Here is a 20,268-nt window from a genome sequence, read left to right on the forward strand (position 1 = left end):
TTACGGTGGGTGAACAAATTACTGTCGAGCAAATGATAGAAAAGCGAATAATTATGAGAATATCTAGGCATGATCATGTATATAGGCATCACGTCCGTGACAAGTAGACCGACTCCTGCCTGCATCTACTACTATTACTCCACACACTGATCGCTATCCAGCATGCATCTAGAGTATTAAGTTCATAAGAACAGAGTAACGCATTAGGTAAGATGACATGATGTAGAGGGATAAACTCAAGCAATATGATATAAACCCCATCTTTTTATCATTGATGGCAACAATACACTACATGTCGTTTCCCTTTCTGTCACTGGGATCGAGCACCGCAAGATTGAACCCAAAGCTAAGAACTTCTCCATTGCAAGAAAGATCAATCTAGTAGGCCAAACCAAACTGATAATTCGAAGAGACTTGCAAAGATAACCAATCATACTAAAAGATTTCAGAGAAGAATCAAATATTGTTCATAGATAGAGTTGATCATAAACCCACAATTCATCGGATCTTGACAAACACACCGCAAAAAGAGTTACATCAAATAGATCTCCAAGAAGACCGAGGAGAACTTTGTATTGAGATCCAAAGAGAGAGAAGAAGCCATCTAGCTAATAACTATGGACCCGAAGGTCTAAAGTAAACTACTCACACATCATCGGAGGGGCCATGGAGGTGACGTAGAGGCCCTTCGTGATCGATGCCCCCTCCGGCGGAGCTCCGGAAAAGGCCCCAAGATGGGATCTCTTGGGTATAGAAGGTTGCGGCGATGGAAATAGGGTTTCGTGGTGCTCCTGGATGTTTTTGGGGTATATGAACATATATAGGAGGAAGAAGTAGGTCGGTTGAGCCACGAGGGGGGAGGGCGTGCCCAGGGGGTAGGCGCGCTCCCCTGCCTCGTAGCCTCCTCGGTTGTTTCTTGACGTCCACTCCAAGTCCTCTGAATCACGTTTGTTCCAAAAATCACGCTCCCGGAGGTTTCATTCCGTTTGGACTCCGTTTGATATTCCTTTTCTGCGAAATACTGAAATAGGCAAAAAACAACAATTTTCACTGGGCCTTGCGTTAATAGGTTAGTCCCAAAAACAATATAAAAGTGTATAATAAAGCCCATTAAACATCCAAAATAGAATATACAATAGCATGGAACAATCAAAAATTATAGATACGTTGGAGACGTATCAAGCCCCGAAGAATTCAACAAAATCAGCCGTCTTGAGAATGCAAAGGAAATTTGGGATACTTTGATTGATATGCACGAAGGTACCGACTCCTTCAAGGAATCAAAATTGGATGTGCTTCAAAGCCAACTTGACAAGTTTAAAATGAAGGATGGTGAAGGTGTTGCTGAAATGTACTCTAGGCTTTCTCTCATCACAAATGAGATTGTCGACTTAGTAAGTGAAGAGATGACCGACAGATTCATTATCAAGAAGATCCTAAGAGCCTTGGATGGAAAATATGATACTGTGTGCACATTGATTCAAATGATGCCCAATTACAAAGATCTCAAGCCAACGGAAGTCATTGGAAGAATTGTTGCTCATGAGATGTCACTCAAGGATAAGGAAGAGCTCCACAACAAGTCAAGTGGTGCTAACAAAGCCTCATGTGATGCTCCCACATCATCAAGTGAGAAACAAACCTTCAATGAAGAATTGAGCTTAATGGTGAAGAATTTCAACAAGTTCTACAAGAGTAGAAGCAAGGAAAGAAGTTCCAAGTCAAGGTCCTACAATGACAAAAGATCTTCAAGTCGTGAACGTAATTGCTACAATTGTGGAAGACCCGGACACTACTCCAATGAGTGTACGGCTCCCTACAAAAGAAGAGAAGATTCTCCCAAAAGAAGAAGTAGGAGAGAAGAATCACCACCAAGAGAGAGGAGTAGAGATGACCGTTATGAACTAAGAAAATCATGGAGAAGCAAGGATTCGGAAAGGAGGGACAAGTCATCAAGGATCTACACAAAACAAAGACATCAAGCTCATGTTGGTTAATGGGTATCCGGCTCCGACTCCGACAATCACTCCGAGAGAAATTATCACTCCGACTCCGAATATACTCAAGATGAAGGTGTTGCCGGTCTAGCACTTGTGTCAACCAACTCCTACAACATATTTGAGTCACCAAATGAAGGAATTGGAAAAGGCCCAAAGGTATCACACCCCGAGTATGTTGATTTCATTAGTGATGAAGATGATTTGCTAGGTGATGATGATTTACTTGTTGACAACTCTAGTTATGAAAACTATGATGAAATTGCTATTAATCATGCTAATCAAGATAAAATGAGTGACAATGATAAGAAGGAGATTGAGCGTCTAACTAAAGAACTAAACACTCTTAAGTTAGCTCATCAAACTACCTTGGAAGATCATCGAGAACTTTTAAAGACTCATGAAAAGCTATGCTTTGAAAAGCTCAACCTTGAGCAAGAGCATGAGTTCTTAATGGCAATCAATGATGATCTTCGCAAGAAAAGTTCTTCTTACATTACCAAGCATTTACTCTTGTCTACTTACATGCCTCAAGTTAAATCTAGCAACAAGAGTAAGAAAGATTCTTCTTCTAGTAGTAACAATAATCATGCTAAATCCAATGATGTTGCTTCTAGTAGTTCTCTTGATTCCGCTAATGATTCTCTTAGCCAAGTTACACTTGAGCAAGAAAATAGTTTATTGAAGGGAATTATAGAGAAAGGTGTTTACAAGAGTCTTGCCGGAAGTAAGTAATTTGAGGAAATTATACGCAAGCAAGGAAGACACCGGAAGAATCAAGGTGTTGGTTTTGATTGAAAGTTTAATGCCAATGGAGTTGAGTGGGAAGAAGATCAATACCCCAAGACAAAGTTTGTTCCCCAACAAGAGAAGTATGATCCTACTTCTTTCCAAGGAACACTAGACCACAAGACCACAAGCTAAAGGGCAAGGACAAGCTTCAAGAGGAGATTGATGCATTTGAAGAAGCCCCTAAGGCATTGGTCAAGTGGGTCCCAAAACTACATCAACTTCTACTTCATCAAGTACAACTACAACTCCAAGGATTACCATCAACATGGTGTGGATCCCGAAGAACAAGAACTAGAGAGTTCTTGAGGGTGACTCCACCAACATACTTCACTCATATCATTTTGGCAAAGACAAGTGCAAACAACTTCCATATCTTGCACTAATTCAAGGAGTCACAAACCCTCTTGTTGGTAAGACAAGGGACAAGGTAACCTAATGCATTCATGGACATCATCTCATATGAATATCACTCTATGCCTATGTATATCCTTGTTTGTTCCTTATGGGACTAACCCGTGTAGGTATTGAAAGTGCAACTCACTCCAAAGGATTGCTCTGAATGATCTACATCAACTTTGATCACCTACATCTTCAACACCTACATGAAGTCATCATTGACAAAACCCATGGTTAGTTCATCCCTCCTAGGGGGGATATCATATCTAGGGGGAGCTTTACTCTAATCAATTGAGCTAAAGCAACTCTAACGATGTGAACACAACAATGCATTATGTAAAAGTGGTAACCCCACTCATGCTTAAACGATGAGTATGACCTACGATCAAATGTTCTCATTTGACTCCTCAGTCAATATACTCATATATAGATGACCTAGTCATCGCCAAATTGCTTGATAGATGCTAGAGTGATTGTGCATGCTTTGCCACATATTTCATTTGCCATCTTATTGTGTGAGCATGTTGGTTGCATTATTTACTCATTCGAGGACATCCATTTGTTGCCTTGATTGTTTGGAATTTTCTATTTTGCCAAATGGATGGACAAGAATGCCTAAGGACTTCCTCTAGCTATCTATGCTTTTCTCTTCTCAAACTCTATTCATGCTACATCACAAAGTTTGATCAAGTCAGGTTCGAACCACTCTGTGTGAGGAGCACTCGGAGTCCCCAATTCGTCATAGACTTAAATTTCCAAAACCTCTTTGTGCATTTCGGTATGACCGAGTCATCCATTTTAGTCACACCGAGATCACTAAGTTGATCTAGGTCTTCAATCTCGATGCAACCGATTTGAACTTTTCGGTCACTCCGAGTTGTAGTAACCGCTTGCGAGTCAGCATCTCGGTGCCACCGAGTTGTTCCACTCGGTCACACCGACAGGGTCGGGATATATATACTCATGGGTTGAATATTGGAAATTTCTCCAAAACTCTTCACCCCACGCGTGTCCCGCTCTGCTTCCTCGGGTCTCCGGATCGTCTCCTCGCCGCCAGCGACCTCCCGCCGCTGGTCTCCGTCGCCGTCAACGGAAATCTGCTCTGCCATTGTCGCCTTAGCGAACCCAACGGAACTAGGGTATGGGTTGGACCCTTGTGCTATTCTTTTACCTCTGATTCATAGCACATTGTTTTTCCATGATCCTTACCACATATGCAAACACTCTATCCACTGAAAACATCCTCTAGGTTAGATTTGATTTGAAAATTTAGGGTTAGGTCTCTGCCGAACTCATCTCGGACCGACCGAGTTGTAGAAATCGGTCTCACCGATTTGGCTTAGGCCATAGCACTTGAAATTTTCGGTCTGACTGAAAACTGCCAATCGGTGTGACCGAGTTCAATTCTCTGTGAAACCCTAGCAGTCTTAGTGCCACTGAACTGTGACTCGGTCTGACCGAGTTCACTAGTTTAGGTTCCAAAAGATGCTTCGGTATCACCGAGTTTACAAATCGATAGCTCCGAAATGCTTTCCGTGGAGAACTAAAACTAAGTTTTTAAGTCATTTGTTTTGCAAAAACTCTACACTTTGTGATGCTCATCCACTCTATCTCACCTACATCTATTCACAGGCTCTAATGTCAGTGAATTTGCAGAGATGTCTGATCAGAGTGACAGTGAGAACAAGTCTGAGGAACATGTGCAGCTAAGTGAGGGTTCAGACCCCTCGAGCACTTCTGATGATGGCAGCAGGAGCACTCCCAGCAACTTGCCCAAGGCAGCCACTAGAGAAAGGAAGAAGAAAACCTCAGAATCTGAGGATGAGGATTATGTTGCCACTAAGGAGGAAGTAAGCTCCAAGAAGAAGGTGCTGAAAAAGGAGTATGGCACAGCTGCTATAGTTAATCCAGGAATGAATAAGAAGGCTCCAGCAAAAAGAATTCCTATGTCTAAGGCCAGAGCATCTACTCAAGAGACAATGGAGTTCACTCTTGAACCCAAAGAAGCTGGAGAGGGAAAGAACAGAAAGGAAAGAGTCAAGAAGACCATTGCCAGAGTCATTGGCAAGCCCTCCATGATGAAAGATCCCTCTGAAGATGAAGAAGAAGAAGAGGATGCTCCAGCACCCAAAGCTCAGAAGCTTATTGGAGATGCTATAAAGTCAGGGGCTGCAACATCAAAGCCCAAAGCTGCCCCCAAAGCTCAAGCTGAGAAGCCTCCTAAGCTCAAGAGAAACACTAGGAGTATACCTGCTGAAGAAAAGAACAAGGCCCCAGTGCCTGAAGCTGAAGAAGTAGAAGATGAGTCTCTTGTTTTGAGAAAATTGAAGCCCAAGATTCCAGACCATAATGATACTCATCCAGTAGCTGAAGACATGCACATCAGAAAAGATGCTGGACCGAGATTGTGGAGAAAGTCTGATCCTTATGTTGTGAGGAGAAGGACTGCAGTTGACTACAGGTTTCACACAAAGGAACATCAACACTTTTATGAAACTATCCTGCTTGACAAGAAGCCCATTGTGAGTGACATGAGATGGGTTGATTGGTAATTCATCCAGGAGAATGAAGATCACTTCCCAGGAGTTTATGACAGTTTCAAAGCATGTTGAGTAGATGAGTTTGTTGGACAGAAGCTCACAAAATGGAATGATGAGATGATCATGCAGTTTTACTCCACTGCTCACTTTTACCCAGATGGGAAGATCGTTTGGATGTCAGAAGGTACTAGGTAACAATCCACAGTTGAAGAATGGGAAAAATTGATAAATGCCCCAACAGAACATGAAGATGACTTGGATGTGTACGCCACGAAGAATAAGGACGACAACACTATAGCTAACATGTACAAGGAGATCCCAGATAAAGCTTTGGAGACTCACAAGGTTGGATCTATACATTTCTTGTTGTTTGGTCTACCTACTATCAACTGGATCCTAAGGCACACTCTACTACCAAAGTCAAGAGATCAAAAGATGATCAGAGGGCACTCTATCAACCTGCTACAGCTTTTGATGTCCCTCAAAAGTTCAAGGTCATGAGTCTGATTGTAGAGACAATCAAGAGGACTGCTGCTGACCAGAAGAGAAGATGTGGGTATGCTCCACACATTTAGGAGCTCATCAACTCCAAGATGGGAACAGGAACATATCTGTTGGATAAGGAGCATCTACCCCTGCATCTTGAATTTGAAGACAACACAGTTATGATGAATGAGGAGGAACCATCTTTAGTTCAAGCATAGGAGAAAAGAGACAAAGCAAAGGCTGAGAAAGCTGCCAAGATACCAAGTGTTGAAGAGGCATCTCAGGTTTTCCTGAAGAGCAAGCAAGATCAACTTGCATATCTGATCCAGTCTACACTGAGGATTGAGAAGGGCTTGGCCACCCTGACTCAAAACCAGGAGAGCTTGGAGAGGATCGTAGAAACTAAGTTTTATGATCTTGATCTGAAGGTAACTGAGATTCAAACAATAGTTGAGCAACTTCAGGAGGAAGCAGAAGAGAAGAGAGGCAAGGCAACCACAGATGCATTTCAGCGAGTGCCAAGGAGTCAAAGGTCAGCTGCCGTGCCATTGACAGATTCTAGAGCTACAACATCAGCACCAGCAGCTACAGCTCCAGTGCCACCTCCAGCAGCCACTCCATCAGCTCCAACTACATCGACAGATGCCTTAGTCCTTGGAGTTCTCTCTACACCACCTCCCGAATACCAAGTCTGAGAGACGCATAGCACTATGCATATTTGAACATTTTGGTAACTTGTTGCCAAAGGGGGAGAAATATGTATAGATCATAGGCTTCGAGAGAGTGTTTTGCTTCTTTGCATTTGGTTGAACTTTTTATTGTGAGATACTTTATGTCCTTGTGTGATCATGTGATTGATCATTTGCTACCTTAATGGTTGTTTAGATGATACTATCTTTTATATCCATATATGATCATTCACTTGCTTGGTGATGAGTGCATGCTTTTAATTTCTATCATTTTGAGCGCTCCACCAAGATGTATGTGACATGTAAGAGTAACCCATGATCCTAATCGATTGTGCATTTGCATTCAAAAGCAAATTTTAAATAATGCACAAATTTAGGGGGAGCTCTTGCTTATCACATACTTCTCAAAGCGATGATGTTTTTTAAATCTTATTATCATCTGCCGAAGCTTTGACCTATATGTTGTCATCAATTACCAAAAAGGGGGAGATTTAAAGTGCAACTATCCGTGGGTGGTTTTGGTAATTCCTAATAACATATAGCCCATTGAGCTAATACTATTTCAAGATAAATATTTCAGGAAATCTCAATGTTTGGCATGGCATGGATCAGAAAGTGGAACGCTCAAAATACTAAGAACACATGTTGGCTTAAGCTTAATACTCTACATTTTACTTTTAGTGATCCAAGATCACATTGAGTCCATAGGAAAAGCCAATACTATTAAAAGGGGATGAGGTGTTGCTTAATGAGTTACTTGCTCAAAATGCTTAGTGATATGCTCCAAAACCCTCAACTACTTTCTCATATCCACACATGTCCCAAACCAAAAGTCAAACTCGGCCCCACCAAAATTTCCTACTCGGCGCCACCGAGTTCACTTTACATAGCCACTACTACAAACCCTAGTCATTTCGGTCTCAACGATAGGGATCTCGGTCTCACCGAGATGGGATTGCAACCTCTCTATTTCCCTTCGTAACGTTTCGGTCCAACCGAGATGAGCGATCGGTCCCACTGAGATTGCAATGCAAACTCTCTGTTTCCCCTTCGTAACGTTTCGGTCTAACCGAGATGAGCGAATCCGTCCCACCGAGTTTGCCTGACCAACTCTTTGTTTGCCTATTACCAAAATCGGTCCCACTGAGTTTGTGTAATCGGTCTCACCGAGATTACGCTATGCCCTAACCCTAATGGAATCGGTCCCACCGAGTTGACATGTTGGTCCCACCGAAAATCCTAACATTCATATTTTGAACTAAATCGCTTTGACCAAGTTTCATGATTCGGTCCCACTGAGTTTTGTGATTTGTGTGTAACGTTTAGATTTTGTGTGGAGGCTATATATACCCCTCCACCCACTCTTCATTCATGGAGAGAGCCATCAGAACATGCCTACACTTCCAACATACATTTTCTGAGAGAGAACCACCTACACTTGTGTTGAGGTCAAGATATTCCATTCCAACCACATAAATCTTGATCTCCAGCCTTCCCTAAGTTGCTTTCCACTCAAACCCTCTTTCCACCAAATCCAATCCTATGAGAGAGAGCTGAGTGTTGGGGAGACTATCATTTGAAGCACAAGAGCAAGGAGTTCATCATCAACACACTATCTATTACCTTTTGGAGAGTGGTGTCTCCTAGATTGGTTAGGTGTCACTTGGGAGCCTCCGTCAAGATTGTGGAGTTGAACCAAGGAGTTTGTACGAGCAAGGAGATCGCCTACTTCGTGAAGATATACCCTAGTGAGGCAAGTCCTTCGTGGGCGATGGCCATGGTGGGATAAACAAGGTTGCTTCTTCGTGGACCCTTCGTGGGTGGAGCCTTCCGTGGACTCGCGCAACCGTCACCCTTCGTGAGTTGAAGTCTCCATCAAAGTGGATGTACGATAGCACCACCTGTCGGAACCACGCCAAAAATCTCCATGTCTACATTGCGTTTGCTCCCTCTAAAATCCTCCCTTTACCTTCTTATGCAATTGCTTTACATTCCGCTGCTATACTCTTAGAATTACATGTATAGGTTGATTACTTGACTTGTGCTAAGTTGTTAAAATCTGCAAAGACTTAAAATTGGGAGAAGGCTAGATTTTTATTTGGTCAAGTAGTCTAATCACCCCCCTCTAGACATACTTTCGATCCTACAACTTGTCAAAGGAGATCATATTCTTGGTGTTGAAGATGTTATTTTTGACAAAGATAGACTTTGTAGTGCTTGTCAAGTAGGAAAACAAGTTGGAGGAAGTCATCCCATGAAGAACATCATGAGAAGACCACATGGATCTCTTCGGTCCCAATGCTTACAAGAGTCTTGGTGGTAACTCTTTCGGTTTGGTCATAGTTGATGATTTTTTCATATTTAGGTGGGTGTTCTTTCTCGATGACAAACCGCGGGTTCAAAAGATCTTCAAGAACTTCGCTCGAAAGGCCCAAAATTAGTTTGAGGTGAAGATCGAGAAAGTTCGGAGCGGCAACGAAACGGGGTACAAGAACACGAATGTGGATACCTTTCTTGACGAAGAGGGTATCTCACATGAGTTCTCTGCTACGTACACACCTCAACAAAATGGAGTTGTTGAGAGGAAGAACCATACTCTTATTGAAGTGGTGAGAACGATGCTAGATGAGTATAAGACGCCAAAACACTTATGAGCGGAAGCGGTTGAGACGGCTTGTCATGATACAAATTGACATTATCTTCACAAGCTTCTTGGTAAAATGGCATACGAGTTATTCACGGGTAACAAACCCCAAGTTGGATACTTTCGAGTATTTGGCTCAAAGTGTTACATTCCTGATAAGCATCATCGTTCAAAATTTTCTCCTAAAGCTCATGAAGTTTTCGTACTTGGTCGCCTCCAGCTCCGCCGCGGACCGGTTCCTGTCCCGCCAGGACAAGGCTTCGGCGTCATTCGGATCCAGGCCGAGGTCCGAGTCTGCCCGTCCCTCCACCTCGGCCTGGTAGGCGAGGTCGGACCGGCTCCTGTGGAACGCGGCCCCTTCGGCGGCCGTGGCTTCCGCCGCCACCCTCGCCAGCGCGATTGGTGACCTGAAGAAGAAGACAGAATGAGCAGAAAAGAAACAAGACTAGCTCAAGAAAAAGAATATGAGCGCAAACGAGAGATGAAGCTTACCTCGCCAAGACTGGGACCGGGGTTGGCCTCCCGTCCCCGCCGCCGCGCTTCCTCTTGGCCGGCCTCTTGGCCCCGGCCGGGTCCGTCGTGCGCTTTGGGGCCCGGGGTCGCAGCGCGACACTGTCTTTCCCATGCGGGCGTCTCGGCGCCGCCCCACGCGAGGACCCGGCTCCACCCGCGTCGCCGCCTCCCCCGCCCAACGCCACTACACCAACAACTGGCGTCAGCACCGACCGTTCCGTGCCGCGGTCAGCAATTCAAGACACATGAAGAAAAACACGAGATTTACCCGCGCGACGCCCAGCGCCGGCGTCGGACTCGGCCTCCTCCTCCCCGCCATGAGCCGCGGGCTGCTCTGGCGCCACCGGCGTCACCCGTAACGGGGCCCGGGCGTAAGGATGCCGAATCGCGTTCAGTAGTACCCCCCCACCCCACCACCCGCGTCACGTCAGGACGGATAAGAAGGTGTGCGGCAGCGAAGTAAGAAGACCAGACACTCACCTGCGGTGCCGGATTCGACTATCTGTACGACGCCTAGCCGAACTGCCAGTCCTCCCCAAGGTTGGCCTTGGAGATGTCATTCACGCTGCGCGCGATCTGCTCCGCGGACAGCCACGTCGACCCGATGCGGTTGGGGTCTTGAAGGCCGACCATTTCGCCGATGAGGCAGGAGCGCCCCTGAAGCGGAAGGACTTGACACCTGATGAACGCGGAGAGGAGGTCGGTGCCGGTGAGCCCCTCTTGCATCCTCATCACCGTCACCCGCTCGCAGAGATTGACGATCTCCTGTGACGGGCGCTTGGGCGAGTAGCCCTAGTTCGTCTTCGCCCGCGGCGGTGCGGTGGCAAAGGCCGGAAGGTTGATGCGATCCGCACCGAGGTTGTGGACGTAGAAGAAGGAGTTCTGCCACTTCTTGGCAGAATCCTCCAGCAGGATCTTGGGGAAATCCACCCCTGACCGCTTCGAGATGACGGCGGCGCCGCAATCGGCGAACTCCCCGGCCGACGGGCCCTGCTGCTTCAAGGAGGAGAAGCGTGCCCAGAGGTCGATCGTAGGCTCGACCACCAAGTACTCCTCACAGAGGGTGACGAAGCCGGAGAGCTGGACGATGGTGCCGGTGCCAAGATGATGCGGCTGGAGCCCGAAGAACTCTAGGAACCCGCGGAAAAAGGCGCTTGCCGGTAGCCCGAACCCGTGCTCGAAGTGCGTGAGGAATACCACGCGCTCCTGCCCCTCGGGCCGAGGCCTCTGCTCGCCGCACGGCAGGCAGACGCCAACGTCCGTCTCCTGCGGCAGGCGCCGCGTCGCCCGGAGTTGGGTGATGTCCTCGGAGGTGACATTCGAACCCATCCAGGAGCCCGATGGCAGCGACATGATCAAAGGAAGAAGAAGGAAGAAGGACGGCGAAGGTGTTCTGCTTGGAGTAGCGGGCGCCGCAGTGCGTTTGTTGCAAAGAGCGGAGCGAGAGCAAAGGGATAGGAGGGCGCGAGCGAGAATAATGTCCGCCGACCCCTGCCCCCCATTTATAACCCTCGGTTTGAACGTGGGGAAGTGGGGGAAGTGGGATCGTCTGCACGCGCCCATTCCACTACCCCGCAATAAATGCGCACGTACACGCGCAGTAACTGCCCGGGGAAGAGCAAGAGGCCCCCGGACGCCGTAATAAATCCGCGCGCTTGGGCCGAGGGCGCGCGGCAACGGGCCCCAGCCTGTCGCCCGGTCTCGTCACGCGTGTGGCCTGTCAGGCCCCTCCGACTTCCGGGCACCACGTGGCACCTGCGCAAAGCCCGAGGGATCACCCCATGATTCGTCGGACTTCTCGGTTCCCGCCACGGCCGGGATGCCACGATCCGGTTTCCGACAAAACCGGCACACACTGGGTGTTGCCGGACCCGGCGCTCGCAGAATCCACCTTGCTTAAGGGGGAAACTGCGAAGGCCCACTCATCCAAAGACGGCGGACCTTCACAGCTCTGGGGACTACTGTCGGGGGGGATGGACCCCGGGCTATCAACGAAACCCGGATCCTCTTCAAAAAACAACGGGGTTGGCACCGCCCCTCAATACCGACACGCGCTTGGCCGGGTCTCTCGACCCGGCCAAGCCCCGCAAGCCGGCCAGACTAGCCGACCCGGCAAGACACGTCGACTCAGCCCCAAGAACTAGCACAAGATAGCCGAACCAGGCACGGCCAAAGCCTCCTCGACAAGCCAACACCACCCGTGGCCTGCTACGCAATCCAGCCACGGGTCAACTCCCATCCCATCCATGCCGTATGATGTGGACGAGACTTCAATCAACGATGACCGAGGCAAGAGTGCCCCACCCATGCCTCTGGTCAGGAGGAACGTGGCAACAGTGGCCCTCACCTACCTGTTGACCAGGGCCGGCGTGGCTACAGTGCCCCCGCCTTCACCACTGACGACAACAAGCAGCCACCTGACGGAGAGCACTGTACGTGACTCGACTCGGCCACGCCCTGACGATCGACAATACGGCGTACAGTCCCCCTAGGCATGCATGGTCCACACCTAGGGGAACCCGGTGAACCACAAGCCCTCAGCGGGACCCAACCCGGGTTCCCGGACACCGACAATACGGACCCACCGACTTGTAACATTACCATTGTACCCCCCGGGGGTTGGATTATAAAACCCCCCGGGAGCCCATGATCATGGGGAGAGAAGCGAGAGGGCAAACAGAAAACACATACGAGAGAAGAGCAAGTAAGCATAGGACTATCCACAAAACAACAACACTGGAGAGAAGAAGCAGCCCAAGCCTTGGCCAGCTTCCTTCCTCCTCCATACAGCTCCAGGAGCAACATTGTAATATCGATCATCCAATTACACTCGGCAGGACTAGGGGTATTATCTCTTCGGAGAGCCCTGAACCTGGGTATGTCCGGCGTCCCGCGCCCGCTCATGCCAACCCCGCCTCTGGAGTCCACCAGCGCCCTCGAGCCTCCTCCTCTCTTTAGCCATCCCTTGGCATCTACCGTGCATCCACTACGACACACCTTCAAGGTGAGGACTGACAGGCAGGGCATGAAGCAATTCAGAGGCCGGTGCTTTGAAGTGAGTATTCTCTATCATCCAGTCCAATACCCAAGAGTTCACATCTTCAGCATTTCATGTGATGTGCAGCGTTGCATAGAACTGAACAATTAGTTCTTCATTCCAATCACATATATTTGTGCAGTAGTTGAGCAGTCCAGCATCGTGAAGAACACTAAGGACTGGCGTGAAGCAAGTTAGTGATTCCATGTCCACATGAGGAATATGCGCATGGTCGAAGACTTTATCCTTACCAAAAAGTAGTGAATAATAGAAGTTTGCTTGGCTGGCAGTCCAGAAACGCTTCCTTCTAAGACGATCTGAGTCATATGGGTTGTAATATGTGAAGAACACATGCTCATGGAAGAAGTCATCAGCCTTGAAGGTTTGCTTCTTAGAGAAGGGATTCTTTGGCTTGGGATGAGGACTATCAGTCAAAGTCATCACAGCCTCAGGAATCATGTTGTTCGGAACCACGGGTTGAGGAATTTTAGTTTCTGCTTCAATAGCAGTCTGGGTTCAATTCTTCATCAACATGAACATCAACACTAGTGGCTGGTATTTCTTCAAGAATGGAAGGAGTGGAGTGATGATCTGCAGAGCCCATTTGAACTTCAGTATGCACTGGGGACTGAGTGATCTGTTGCAGAGGGATGAAAAGTGGAGAGTTGGGGTGCTGACTATTCCAATAGTCATCATTCAGCACTGTAGTGGAGCACCCAATGTCCACATCTTCATCTTCTTCATTTAATTCTTCAACGCCTGCCTCTTCAGCTGTGAACTGAGGCATAGGCGGTGAGATGACTGGTGTTGAAGGGATATTATCCGCTTCAATTCCTTCGTCCAACTGCTCTAAAGAAGCAGTAGAAGGAACATCTTCATCAGATTCGCTTGGGATCTCATAATCCTCACCAAAGGGAACGAGTTCCTTTGATGGCATGCTTGAGACGGGAACAACATCTATGGGATTCTCAAAAGAGCTTGTCAATGTCTTCATGATACGTCTCCAACGTATCTATAATTTTTGATTGTTCCATGCTATTATATTATCTGTTTTGGATGTTAATGGGCTTTATTTTACACGTTTATATTATTTTTGGGATTAACCTATTAACCGGAGGCCCAGCCCAAATTGTCATTTTTTGCCTATTTTAGTGTTTCATAAAAAAGGAATATCAAACAGCGTCCAATCGGAATGAAACCTTCGGGAGCGTGATTTTTGGAACAAACATGATCGAGGGGACTTGGAGTGGGCGTCAAGAAACAATCAAGGAGGCAACGAGGTAGGGGGCGCGCCTACCCCCCTGGGCGTGCCCTCCACCCTCGTTGGCCCCTCATTGCTCCACCGACCTACTTGTTCCTCCTATATATATTGACATACCCTGAAAACATCCAGGAGCACCATGAAACCCTGTTTCCACCGCCGCAACCTTCTGTACCCAAGAGATCCCATCTTGGGGCCTTTTCTGGAGCTCCGCCGGATGGGGCATTGATCATAGAGGGCCTCTACATCAACTCCATGGCCCCTCCGATGATGTGTGAATAGTTTACCTCAGACCTTCGGGTCCATAGCTAGTAGCTAGATGGCTTCTTCTCTCTCTTTGGATCTCAATACAAAGTTCTCCTTGATTCTCTTTGAGATCTATTCGATTAATCTTCTTTTGTGTTGTGTTTGTCGAGATCCGATGAATTGTGGGTTTATGATCAAGTTTACCTATGAACAATATTTGAATCTTCTCTGAATTCTTTTATGTATGATTGGTTTATCTTTGCAAGTCTCTTCAAATTATCAGTTTGGTTTGGCCTACTAGATTGATCTTTCTTGGAATGGGAGAAGTGCTTAGCTTTGGGTTCAATCTTGCGGGGCTCGATCCCAGTGACAGAAAGGGAAACGACATGTATTGTATTGTTGCCATCGAGGATAAAAAGATGGGGTTTATATCACATTGCATGAGTTTATCTCTCTACATCATGTCATCTTGCTTAAGGCGTTACTCTGTTCTTATGAACTTAATACTCTAGATGCATGGTGGATAGCGGTCGACATGTGGAGTAATAGTAGTAGATGCAGGCATGAGTCGGTCTACTTGTCACGGACGTGATGCCTATATACATGATCATACCTAGATATTCTCATAATTATTCGCATTTCTATCAATTGCTCAACAGTAATTTGTTCACCCACCGTAATACTTATGCTATCTTGAGAGAAGCCACTAGTGAAACCTATGCCCCCTGGGTCTATTTTCCATCATACAAGTTTCCAATCTATTTTATTCTGCAAACTTTACTTTCAATCTGTATCATAAAAATACCAAAAATATTTATCTTATTATTATCATCTCTATCAGATCTCACTCTTGCAAGTGGCCGTGAAGGGGTTGACAACCCCTTTACCGCGTTGGTTGCGAGGTTCTTATTTGTTTGTGTAGGTACGAGGTGACTCGCGCGTCGTCTCCTACTGAATTGATACCTTGGTTCTCAAAAACTGAGGGAAATACTTACGCTGCTTTACTGCATCACCCTTTTCTCTTCAAGGGAAAACCAACGCAGTGCTCAAGAGGTAGCAAGAAGGATTTCTGGCGCCGTTGCTAGGGAGATCTATGCCAAGTCAAGACATACCAAGTACCCATCACAACTCTTATCCTTCACTGTAACATCCCAAAATTCTAAATTTTGGAATGTTATAATAAATAGATAGATTTGACTGATTGTTTGATTGATTGTCTGAAAGTGAGTGAATTCGAAACTTTTGAAAGTTAAATGAGAGGGAATAAAAGGACTTTCCCAAACTTTCATTTTGTCTTTATGCTCTCCGTGAATTCAAATACTTTTTCATCACAAAACCCTGGAGAGAAGATGACATGACTTCTTCCATTTAATTAAATCACAAGGGGTGTTGAAAATATTTGAATTTCATTTGAGAATATTTCAAATTCTGAAACTTTATGCAACTCAATGATTTTCATGAGAGAAGATAAAATGACTTCTTCAAATTATATGAAATATGAGTTGGGAGTTCAAAGAATTAAATTCAAAGTTCATTTGAATTTATTTTCAATTCGGAATGTTATGCATTAGATCATCATGCATATCTTATTGCATTTTGGTCGATCCTAGAAAATTCACGCAACTCAAGGACCTTCAGAGAGAGTTGGAGATTTCGTTATTTTCATATTTGAGAGTTTTCTCGAATTTGAAAAGAGGATCATTTGATTTATTTATTTCATCTTCAATTATTTTTTCGATACCAAAATATGAGAGAGGGAATAATATGACTTTCCCAAAATATAGGAAAAATGAAGATTTAATAAATAGATCAAATTTCGTTTTCCGGTGTTTGTTTGTTTTTCTTTGGATAGGGAAAAATGCGTGTTTTCAAAACTTGCATTTTAGGTTCGGAGTAAAGTTCATTTTGTTCGGCTCATTTTTAGGAGTCGGGGAAAATTTACTTTAGAATTTTTGGAGTTCGTCTAGTTTACTTTTCTTTTGTTTTCTGCGAGCAGAACCGTTTTAAAAAAAAGGAGCCAGGCCAGCTGGGCCAAGGCCGAGGCCAGGGGCCGCCCCAGCTCCCTGTGCGCTAGCGCCAGGAGCCTCGCTCACCGAGTCCCAGCGGGACTCCAGGAGCCGGCCGCCCCTCCCTTGCCCCTTGGCCAAGTCTTTAGCCCCCCTTTTTCCTTTGTTCCGTTTTCCTTTTTCTTCTAGGACTCTTATTCCTACTCTATTTCTTATCCCCTACCCCAAGTAAATCCTCTCCCCTCACCTATATAAATACCCCCATAGACCCCCCTCTCCTCACTCCAAAAACCCAAACCCCCTCTCCTCCTCAAGCCGCGCCCTACACCGCGCCACCCCACGCCCGCACCGCGCACCTTGCCCGCGCTGCCGCACCTTGCCCGCGCCGCCGGAGCCCTTCACCGGAGCCTCGTCGAGGTAGCCGCGCCTCTCTTTTTCTTCCCCGGTCCGGTTTTTCCTAAAAGAACCGTTCCGTTTTCTCTCCGTTTCTTTTCTTTTTCTTCCGGTTTTTGTTTCGGTTTTCTTCCGAAACCCTAGATCGGTTTCCGTTTCTTTTTCGGTTTCTTTTCCGAAAACCCTAGATCAGTTTTCGTTCTTCTTTCGGACCGTTCGTCTCAACGAACGTGATCACCGATTATTCCCGGTTAACGACGCTCGTTCGCTTAACCGTTTGTCTCTTTCTTTTCATCGGATTTATTCCGCGATCGCGATCTCAGATCCGATCTTCGTTCTAGTCTTTCTTCTCGCTCGTTTATCGGAATCAGGTGATTCAAGCGCCTGGAGTTTCGTCTCGAAACCGCCGTTCCGTCTAATTAACTTGAACAAGTTTTTGTTATGGTAAAATTTGACCTAGTTTCAACTTGCTACAACCGAGTTGTTTTCTTCCGCCGTTTGTTTTCCGTCGTTTGTTCGGTTCGTTCTTTCTTTGCAACCGGAGTTCTTAAGTTGAACTTTCTGGTTCGTTCTCTCGTTCGAGTTTTACTTGTGCATTAGATGAGTACTTATTGTGTGGTTACCATTGCTTGATTACGATAGATTGACCGGAGTGTGACGAGTAGATCTATCAAGAGCTTTGAGTGTGAATCATCTTCATCAACATTGCAGGCAAGTTCACACTTTGATCATACCTTTCTACAACCCAGTTTTATTGCATTAGATCAATCCTCTCACATTGCATGATTAGGATCTAATTAAATTGTGGGATGGAAAGTAGATGAGGTAGTACCTATTACCTGTATTATTATGAAACCTTTGGGAGTTACTTCTACGTATGCTTATTATGCCATGCTATGCTAGTAGATGTGGATTGGGTGAGTGATATCCATGACAGATGTGAGTTGATAATTTAATGGTTTATCTAAGGTGGCAACCTAACACACATCTGGGTGGATTGAGGCACCTGATGTCTATCAGGACTTGCCTGTTTTTTTTGGACCGCCACCCAGGCTCAAAGGGATCATAAGATCTTTCATGCTAGAAACTTACTAGTGCAGCCACAAGCCATTATGGGCTCTGGCATAGTTGATTAAGTCGTGCGAACTCTTATAGGGGTAGACTAGCAGATGTAGGGGTTATAGGTGGTACGGTCTACTCCATCGTAAGGTGCTAGCGCTTCTGAAAGACTATGTCTCGGTCATCCGTTTCTCAAACACCATGTAGTGCGAGAAACCAAACGGAGGCGATCGAGTCTTGTGGGGAAAAGTGCGCAAACCTCTGCAGAGTGTACAAACTAATCATGATTAGCCATGCCCCCGGTTATGGACAACTTGAGTATCTAGTTCTTGAATATCATTGTGAATCTCAACATGTTACTTCCAATTAATGTTGTTGGGTTTTAATTATTTTTAATTGTGATTGAGAATGCTGTCAACCATTCTCAATGTTTCACAACCACCATGATAGTTAAATAAAATTTATTCCTTTGCAGTAGGGAAAAATTGGCTTATACGCAAAAACCTTATAACCATAGAGCTTTTCCACCAGCCATATATGCATATAGTGATAGCCATTGTTCATCATTTTTCTCTATGGTGTGAATTTGCCAGTACATTCAATATACTGACCCGTTTCGGGCTGCAATGTCTCATGTTGCAGGATTATCTTACGACGAGTAAGTGATACGTTAGGGTTACAATTTCTACACTCAACTTTGCCGTTGGTGTTGATGGGAAACCACAACCTTGTTGCTTCCGCTATTTGGATTGAGGTAATAGTATTTACGTTACTTTATACATGTGATTTACCTCTGTTATAAATCCTTCGAGTACTGTGTGTGTCAGCATACTGATCCAGGGATGACACATAAGCACAGAGACTTGACCCCTTCGGGTCGGGTCGCTACAAGATGGTATCAGAGCACATGTTGACTGTAGGACGTGACCCTAGAAACTGGCAAGCCGATAGCAAAGATTTTTCTCTACAACTTTCCCTTTCAAAAAAATCTTTTACCTCTCTTCTCTTCTGAGCTTATTCAAAAATTCCCTTTAGTGAGACCATACCCCGTTCCCCTTTTGACCACACGAAGATTCGACTGATGAGACCACTCCAAGAAGTACGAGATATCGGACAACTAAGGCCACTTCGGAATGAAGAGTATTTTCCGTGCATCTGAATAATGGAAACTACAACGGTTGAAGGCCGAAGACAAGTAGAATTGGAAGGCTGTGAAGAATTCCCAGATTTTATAACCTGGGAATGCTACCCCTATGGAACTTGGCAGATTATGGAAGTTGTCAATACCCGAGATCAAGGTGTATCGGAGAAAGACTGAAACAAGGAGCATGAGAACTCAAAGTTTTGTCAAGAAAACCCTAAGGCAGGAGATATCAAAATGTGGAGAGGTAGCTCATGGAAATGACAAGAGCAGAAACACGGTTATCTGTGATGTCATCACCCGCTCATGCTATTGACACCATGTTGAGTTAAGGATGCATGTCATCGGAATGGATTTGATGGAAGAAGGCTGATGGAGCACCTATCAGCAAGAGATGAAGTTTTAACCTTAGCTAGTGTATCACCAGGATCTGGAGTGTTACATCAAGAAGTTAAGATGGACCTAAAAGAAGCATTAATTGATAAGGAAACATTTCGTGAAGAACTTAAGACCAGAAGTTGAAAGCAGCCAAGCTAGAGAAGTAAAACCTCGAGATACCGAAGATTCGTCAGGAACGGAAGAACAGTAGTACCATGGTTCATGCCAATGTTGAAACCTAGAAGTTTGAAATACAACTCCGGAGTATCAAAGGATGTCACGAGAGATTTCACGTCAACAGAGATGATCTGGCAAAAGAACTTGAGAAAGACAAGCATGATCGGAAGAAGCCATTGGAGGCATGAACAAGGCTTGAAGAGTTTGGAGACGTTGAAGATGTATTGACTTTAGAAGACCAAACCCCTGTTTTATACCTACATTAGATGCGACGTTTGTGAGCTGTCATTTGTTTGATGTTTTTCAACAGCCACAACAAAAATCTGTCTTTTCAAAACTTTTGTTTGTATTGTGTGCATCCCTCTCTATCCCTCTTATCTCACCCCAAAACCCTTGGACCCAATAGAGGATGAATGGAGATGAGCTTGTATTTTCTGGACCGATGAGTCAATTGGAGACAGACCAATGGATTCAGAACATGGAGGATCACATGGAGAATAACCCTATAGTTTG

The sequence above is a fragment of the Triticum dicoccoides genome, chromosome 1A (genome assembly GCF_002162155.2).
Source record: "Triticum dicoccoides isolate Atlit2015 ecotype Zavitan chromosome 1A, WEW_v2.0, whole genome shotgun sequence".
Lineage (NCBI taxonomy): Eukaryota > Viridiplantae > Streptophyta > Magnoliopsida > Poales > Poaceae > Triticum > Triticum dicoccoides.